The following is an 8,740-nucleotide window of genomic DNA, read 5'->3' as shown; positions in this document are numbered from 1 at the left end:
ATTTTTTAAATCTTCAACATGATAAAATATCCCAAGATGCTTCACAGGAGTATTACAGAGTGAAACCGGTTAAAGCCACAAGGTGGCTCTGGGGGTCACGGTGGCACAGTGGTTAGCACTGCTGTCTCATAGCACCAGGGACCCTGGTTCAATTCCGGCTTCTGGTCACTGTCTGTGGCGAGTCTGCACGTTCTCCCTGTGTCTGCGTGGGTTTCCTCCGGGTGCTCCGATTTGCTCCCACAGCCCAAAAGATGTGCAGGTTAAGTGCATTGGCCAGGCTAAATGCACAAATGCCAGGCAATGACCATCACCAATAAGAGACACTCTAACCACCGCCCCTTGACATTCAATGGTGTTACCATCACTGAATCTCCCACTGTCAACATCCTTGGGGTTACCATTGACCAAAAACTCAACTGTACTCACCACATAAACACAGTGGCTACAAGAGCAGGTCAGAGGCTAGGAATACTGCAGCGAGTAACACACCTCCTGACTCCCCAAAGCCTGTCCACCATCTACAAGAAATGTGATGGAATACTCCTCACTTGCCTGGATGGGTGCAGCTCCAACAACACTCAAGAAGCTTGACACCATCCAGGCCAAAGCAGCCCCGCTTGATTGGCACCACATCTACAAATCCCTCCACCACCGACGCTCAGTAGCAGCAGTGTGCACTATCTACAAGATGCACTGCAGCAATTTACCAAAGATCCTTAGCCATCACCTTCCAAACCCACGACCACTTCCATCTAGAAGGACAAGGGCAGCAGATACATGAGAAGACCACCACATTTGCCACATGTGTCTTGGCTAGGGGACCTGCAAGTTCCCCTCCAAGCCACTCACCACCCTAACTTGGAAATATATCGTCGTTCCTTCGCAGTCCTGGGTCAAATCCTCGAATTCCCTCCCTAACGGCATTGTGGGTCAACCCATGGCACATGGGCTGCAGCGGTTCATGAAGACAGCTCACCACCACCTTCTCAAGGGCAACTAGGGATGAGCAATAAATGCTGGCCAGCCAGCAACACCCATGTCCCATGAATGAATAAAAAAATTCTCCCTATGTATCCGAACAGGTGCCGGAATGTGTCGACTAGGGGATTTTCATTGTAACTTCATTGCAGTGTTAATGTAAGCCTGCTTGTGACACTAATAAATGAACAAAACTAAAAGATGATAAAATGGCAGATTGTCAAAAGTTTGGTCAAAGACTGAAATTGTAAGGAATGTCGGAAAGGGGGAGAGTGAAGGGGGAGAGTGGAGGGGTTGAGGGAGAGAAATCCAGAAGGTAGAACCTAGCAGCTGGAGGAGCAGCTGCCAATGTTGGGGTAATTAATACCAAGGGTGTCCAAGAGGCCAGAACGAGATGAACGCAGAATTCTCGGAGAGTTGTGGAAGCATGGTGCTGGCAACTTGGGCTTTTAAGCTCCTCTTGGGACTCAATTCAAGAGAGACACTGGAAGAGATGTGTTGTAAGTGACCTCATTGCTCAGTGCCTGGATGCGACTGCTACCTTATTAAAGTACACACGATGTAACGATGGTCTCAACATCCACTCTGAACCAAAAATAGGAGAATTTGTGCTTTTCTCTGTAATTAACGAGCCTGAAATGAAACGGCTAACCTTCAGGTTGATGGTTTCTGAGAATGTGATGTTGTCGCCGGATCATTGTCAATGGAAAATAGGACCGGCATCATGTCTTTTCTTGTTAAAGGAGGAATCTCAACCAGCAGTTGTTTGCTAATGCAGCTTATCTGCCACGAGGTTAGGTAACATCATAATGATGGTTTGATAATGATCCCTCACTTTGTGTGGGGCACTAATTGGGTATTTATGACAAAGAAGGTGTACTTGTTCTGGGGGAGTGGGAAGCAAGAGATAAAACAGCCCAAAAGATGTGCTGGTTTAGTGCACTGCTAAATGCACAAATGCCAGGCGGCACAGTAGCGCCGTGGTTAGCACTGCTGCTTCACAGCTCCAGGGACCTGGGTTCGATTCCCGGCTTGGGTCACTGTCTGTGTCAAAAAACACAGAGTTTGCACATTCTCCTCGTGTCTGCGTGGGTTTCCTCCGGGTGCTCCAGTTTCCTCCCACAGTCCAAAGATGTGCGGGTTAGGTTGCTTGGCCATGCTAAAATTGCCCCTTAGTGTCCTGAGATGCGTAGATTAGAGGGATTAGTGGGTAAATGTGTAGGGATATGGGGGTAGGGTCTGGGTGGGATTGTGGTCGGTGCAGACTCGATGGGCCAGGTGGCCTCTTTCTGCACTGTAGGGTTTCTATGATTCTATGAAAATGGTATGATTAAGCAATCACTGGTTGTGGTGAACCATCGATGGTTATCACTATGGGTACTGAACCATAGATGGTTATCACTATGGGTACTGAACCATAGATGGTTAGCACTATGGGTACTTGTACATATGTTACTGTTGTCACTGTTGGGGTTAGGGTTGGGGTGTTCTACCTGTTGGTATTGTTCTGTGGTACACTCCGGTTGGCTCCGCCTACCTGTAGGAGTATAAAGGTCACTGCACTGCCTGGTGACCCTTTAGTCTGGGATTGTATTGTTATGCAGTATGCTCCATTCTTGTTACTAATAAAAGCCTTTATTTCCCGGGTACAATCCAGCCTCCCGAGTGATTTAATCGCGCATCACTGGTATACAGGTCCCCTTCTCCATTTTTACAGCTGCCTCCCCGTTTATTCGTAAATCCCCCTGAGCCGTAAGGAATTACAATTTTCAGAACACATCGTAAACACTAACCATGCAATAGGTTTTCGGGTTTGCATGAAGTGAGGGATGGACTGAGGAGTGCTATGATTAGAATTCTGACGTTAATCTTTCAGCAAAGGTATCACTGCAATGTGAGAGCTTCCTGTTATGGATAATGATCTAACAATGATCCAATCCAGTGCATAACGCTGCTTTCTATGACTGCTCCTTCATTTTAAAGCTCCTCAACATATGGAGCCTGCCACGGTGGCACAGCAGTTAGCACTGCTGCCTCAACAGTGCCAGGGACCCGGATTCAATTCCCACTTGGGTCAACGTCTGTGCGGAGTCTGCACGTTCTCCCCGTGGCTGCGTTTTTGGGTTTCCCCCAGGTGCTCCAGTTTCCTCCCACAGTCTGAAGTAGGCTTACATTAACATTGCAATGAAGTTACTGTTAAAATCCCCTAGTTGCCACACTGCGGCGCCTGTACGGGTACATTGAGGGAGAATTCAGCATGGCCAATGCACCTAACCAGCACGTCTTTCGGACTGCGGGAGGAAACTGGAACAACCGGAGGAAACCCATACAGACACTGGGAGAACATGCAGACTCTGCACAGACGGTGACCCAAGCCAGGAATCGAACCTGGGTCCCTGACATTGTGAGGCAGCAGTGCTAACCACTGTGCCACCTATTGATATCGAGTAAATAGGGTGGTACGCTGATGAGAAGTGGATGAGTGGAAACATTTGGTGAGTATGTCTCAATGCAGAATTGGAATGGGGAATGAAGTACAAGGGAAAAAGTTAAAGCCAGCTGCTTCCTAATTATACATTGAACTTCCTCCGGGATATGGGATTATCTCAGTCAGGGAGCAAAAGGATTTCTGCAGTTATTCCTCTGGTGGTAAGAGATGAAGAGATGAGGCAGAGTACAGGATTAGCTGTAACTCTTTCATTGCTGCAAGCTAACTCACCCCGAGACACTCCATTGAAACAATATCCTCTGCTGCACTTGAGCAGTTGGTAGCTCAGTTGTACGCTGACTAGAGAGAGAATCAGTCTAACGCTCTTGTGAAAGAGTTCAAATCCCACCATAGATGCTGGGGAAATTTCAATTCAACTCATGAAGAAATCTGGAATAATTTGTGTGTCTCAATAATAGTGATCGTAAAAAAAAGTTGCTGGATTGTTGTATAAATCCATCTGGGCGGCACGGTGGCACAGTGGTTAGCGCTGCTGCCTCACAGCGCCAGGGACCCGAGTTCGATTCCCAGCTTGGGTCACTGTCTGTGTGGAGTTTGCACGTTCTCCCCGTGTCTGTGTGGGTTTCCTCCGGGTGCTCCGGTTTCCTCCCACCGTCCAAAGATGCGCGGGTTAGGTGGATTGGCCATGCTAAATTGGCCCTTAGTGTCAGGGAGACTTTGCTGGGGTAAAATCATGGGGTTATGGGGATAGGGCCTGGGTGGGATTGTGGTCGGTGCAGACTCGATGGGCCAAATGGTCTTCTTCTGCGCTGTAGGATTCTATGATCCTGTTGTTTCCTCCAGGGGAGGAAATCTGCCAACCTTACCCAGCTTAACCTACAGATGGCTCCAGACGCTCAGCCATCAGGTTGGTCTTGGCCCCCCCTCGGTTCCCTGGCAAGCCACAAGTTGTATCAAACTGCTGCAGAAAAGTTGGAACTGCAAGAAATGTTGGCCTTGCCGGCAGCGTTCCTATCCGCAGAACACATTTTATTTAAAAAAGGGAGAATGAATTAAATGAGATTTTCTTTGTTTTAATCTCACTGACACTTGGGTTCAAGTGGGAGGAGAATGGTAATCAAACTGCATGGGGTTCTAGTCAGACCGCATATCGAGTACTGCATCCAGCTGAGACACCACAAAACATGGGTCTAATACCTTGTCTCAGAGGGCTGAACTAACGGATGGGACAAATTTGGGCTTTCCAATCTTAAATGGAAGAGACTGCAGAGTGACCTCGCAGTGGTAGGCAGCAGAGTAAATGGTAGAGTATCTGGAACCAGTTCAAACCAAACCATGGAAGTACAAAGCAGAGGTAAATGAAGCTTCCAAACCATTCTGGCAAGGTGCATTTTAACATAGTGAAGATCTGTACTGTCCAGTCTCCGAGCTGAAAACTTTGCTGGCCTCCCTCTCTCTCGCCCTCTTGTCAGTCACCCTGTCTGCTGCCCGCCCTGTCTGTCTGCCCCCCAGTTTGCCAGTCACCTTGCCTGCTGGCCTCCTTGTCTGCCGGTCTCCCTGTCTGCTGTTCTCCTGTCTGCTAGTCTCCCTGTCTACCAGTCTCCCTGTCTGCCACTCTCCCTGTCTGCTGCCCTCCCTGTCTGCTGCCCTCTTTGTCTGCCAGTCTCCCTGTCTGCTGTCCTCCCTGTCTGTCTGTCCTTCTTGCCTACCAGTCTCCCTGTCTGCTACCTTCCCTGTCTGCCAGCCTCCCTGTCTGCCAGTCTGCCTGTCTGCCAGTCTCCCTGTCTGCTGCCCTCCCTGTCTGCCAGTCTCCCTGTCTGCCAGTCTCCCTGTCTGCCAGTCTCCCTGTCCGTCTGCCCTCCCTGTCTGCCAGTCTCTCTGTCTGCCAGTCTCCCTGTCTGTCTGCCCTCCTGTCTGCCAGTCTCCCTGTCTGTCTGCCCTCCCTATCCGCCGGTCTCTCTGTCTGCCAGTCTCCTTGTCTCTCTGCTTCCCTGTTTGCCAATCTCTCTGTCTGCCAGTCTCCCTGTCTGCCAGTCTCCCTGTGTGCCAGTCTCCCTGTCTGTCTGCCCTCCCTGTCTGCTAACCCTAACCATTCTGCCATTCTGCTAAGCTTTACATGATCTGTTGTCCGCAGGTTCCATGCTGTTGCCACATGTACAATCCATGCGTAAAACATGAACATTTAAACTAAAAAAAAACCTTATTTGGTTTCCTCCATCTATAAAACGTGGAGCTAAAATTAACTGGAACATTCTGTAACAGAAAAAAATAACAAACCAGGGGAATGATTAATATCTCTGCATAGTTGCAGCAAACAAAATCTCACAATTCTTCATATTGCAATGGTAAGCTTTCCTGGAATCATATGAAATAAAACGTTGTAAAGCTTGGTGTAGTTAAAGTTTCCCTGGGGAGAAATAGAACCTTATCACATAAAATTACCCAGGCTATTCAGCACAAAGAAAAGTCATTTGTTCCAGCCAGTCCTCACCATCTCTTCAAGACACACCGTAGCGACTAACCAAGGCTCCTTCGAGTGCACCATCCAAACCCGTGACTTCTACCACTGAGATGAACAAGGGCAGTAGAGGTGCATGTGAACACCATCACCTGAAAGTTCCCCTCCAAGCCACTGCCTATCTTGCCTTGGAAATATATCACCGTTCCTTCACTGTCACTGGGTCACGATATTGGAACTTTCTCCCTAACAGCGCTGTGGGCGTATCTGTGCCACGTGGACTGTAGCAGCACCACCGGCTCCAAGGCGATAAGGGATGAACAACATCCAATTCAATCAAATCAAGTCCAATTCAGAGTCTCAACAAGTTGAGACATTTCCGATCCAAGCTGACAAGACAGGGCCTTCACACCTGTCTTGGGCCTGATCTACATGAGTCAAGCTGATTGGAGGAGGGGGAGGATTCCTCCTCCAAGGCTTGATCTCATTTGCATCTTAGCCAAAAGGCCGAGATGCCACTTTTAAAAATTGCTCCATATGAATATGAAGCTTTAATGTAACCCAATGACCTCAACCAAGTGCAGCATCCAATTCATACTACACTTGATCTTAGCCAAAAGGCCGAGAAGTGATGCTGACCTTTCCAGCAGCAGTCACATCCCAAGAACCAATTTGCAAAATGCTGGCATTTATTCTCCACTTGAACCTTCTCCCATCTTTCCTCAGCTAACTCCAGCAGCAGAATTCCGTGTTCCATTTCTCCTCATGTAGTTCACACGCTTCCCTTTGAAACATCCATGCCATTTGGATAAACGACTCCCTGTGGAAGCGAGTTCCACATTCTCACCGCTCTCTGGGTAAAGACATCTCTCCTGAATTCCCTATTGAATTCCTTGGTGACTGGCCAGAAGTTATACGTTCCTTCCTGTGGCCTGTGATCAATATGTTTGTACGGAAATGTGTGTGTTATTTTAACCTCGGGGTGATTGTCCCAATCCCATCATTCCACCAAGAAGCTTCTTGTGAGTTCTTTAAAAGAAAGTTATTTATTATCACACACTTGCCCTGGATATTTGAAATGTCTGGAGACAATGCACATCTCTTTACCCTGTGTTGAATGCTCCCTCCACTCACATTGTCTGTACCTTTAAGACCTGGCTGGCTGTAGAGATTCGCATTCTAATTAGTATTCTGTAACTTGATTTCTGTGTCTGTGCACTGTTTGAGAGCACATTTCCACTTCATCTGACGAAGGAGCAGTGCTCCGAAAGCTTATGGTATTTGCTACCAAATAAACCTGTTGGACTTTAACCTGGTGTTGTGAGACTTCTTACTGTGTTTACCCCAGTCCAACGCCGGCATCTCCACATCATGTTTGAAATATGACATCTCACATACGGGCGCACGCAAAGATTAGATACAGATGACAATAAGACAATACGATTACAATTTTAACTGTCTCAATCTCTTTCAGGCCTTTAGTTTCTCGATGGGTTGATGCTATAGTTGAAGTGAAGGTCTTTTTTTTAATTCATTTTTTACGGAATGTGAGCATCGCTGGCTGGGCCAGCGTTTATTGCCCATCCCTAACTGCCCTCCATTTCAGAGGGCATATGAGAGTCAACCACATTGCTAGGCTCTGGAGTCATATGTACGGACAGCAGACCAGGCAAGGACGGCAGATTTCCTTCCCTAAAAGACTTCATCAGCCAAGGCATTGAGTTTAAAAAGTCATGTTGCAGCTTAATAGAACCTTAGTTAGGCCGCACTTGGGATATAGTGTTCAATTCTGGTCGCCACACTATCAGAAGGATGTGGAGGCTTTGGAGAGAGTACAGAAAAGATTTATCAGGATGCTGCCTGGTATGGAGGGCATTGGCTATGAGGATGGTTGGAGAGACTTGGTTTGTTCTCACTGGAACGACGGAGGTTGAGGGGCAATCTGATAGAAGTCTACAAGATTATGAGGGGCATGGACAGAGTGGATAGTCAGAAGCTTTTTACCAGGGTGGAAGTGTCAATTACTAGGGGGTTTAAGGTGCGAGGGGCAAGGTTTAAAGGAGATGTACGAGGCAGGTTTTTTACACAGAGAGTAGTGGGTGCCTGGAACTTGCTGCCAGGGGAGGTAGTGGAAGCGGATACGATAGTGACTTTTAAGAGGCGGCTGGACAAATACATGAATAGGATGGGATAGAGGGTTATGGTTCCCGGAAGGGGGTTTTAGTTCAGTCGAGCAGCATGGTTGGTGCAGGCTTGGAGGGCTGAAGAGCCTTGTCCTGTGCTGTAATTTTCTTTGTTCTTAGTAAACCAGATGGGTTTTTCCAACAATCAACAATGGTTTCATAGTCATCAGTAGATTTTTAATTCCAGATATTTTTTATTGAATTCAAATTTCACCATCTGCCGTGGTGGGATTTGAACCCAGATCTCCAGAGCATTACCCTAGGTCTGCTAGAATGCCAGTCCAGTGCTAATACCACTACACCACTGCCTCCCCATTATAAAGCAAAGGATTTTCGGCAAGGCTTCAGGTAATCAAATTTCCAGGAATCTGGTTCTCAGTTGGACCCAAAGTTGGAAAGGGTTGGGTGGGGAGATAAAAGGGAGGAGTCCTTCTAATGTAGGATATATGGCAGCATGTTTATGTGCACAGCAAGCTCCCACTAATAGGAATGCAAAAATGACCAGATAATTAGTTTTAGTGATGTTGGTTGAAGGGCAAGACTGGGGGATTCTGGGCAGGACACCGGGGAGGACTTATCTAGTCTTCTTTCAAACCCTTTGACCTCCACCTGAGAGAACAGACAATCTGATGCTTTATTGGGCAGAACCTTCTACCCTCACTGGTGAAGAGT

The 8,740-nt window shown here is 47.5% G+C and overlaps 1 pseudogene; it reads right to left on the bottom strand.

Annotated features, from left to right (window-relative positions):
• Positions 1–6,317: 6,317 nt before the first annotated feature.
• LOC144501032 (U2 spliceosomal RNA) lies at positions 6,318–6,518 on the bottom strand (annotated as a pseudogene).
• Between the last annotated feature and the right edge of the window lie 2,222 nt (positions 6,519–8,740).

Source organism: Mustelus asterias, chromosome 11, assembly GCF_964213995.1.
Source record: "Mustelus asterias chromosome 11, sMusAst1.hap1.1, whole genome shotgun sequence".
NCBI lineage: Eukaryota > Metazoa > Chordata > Chondrichthyes > Carcharhiniformes > Triakidae > Mustelus > Mustelus asterias.
The sequence above is the reverse complement of the archived record's forward strand: the minus strand, read 5'-3'. Positions and strand labels throughout refer to the sequence as shown.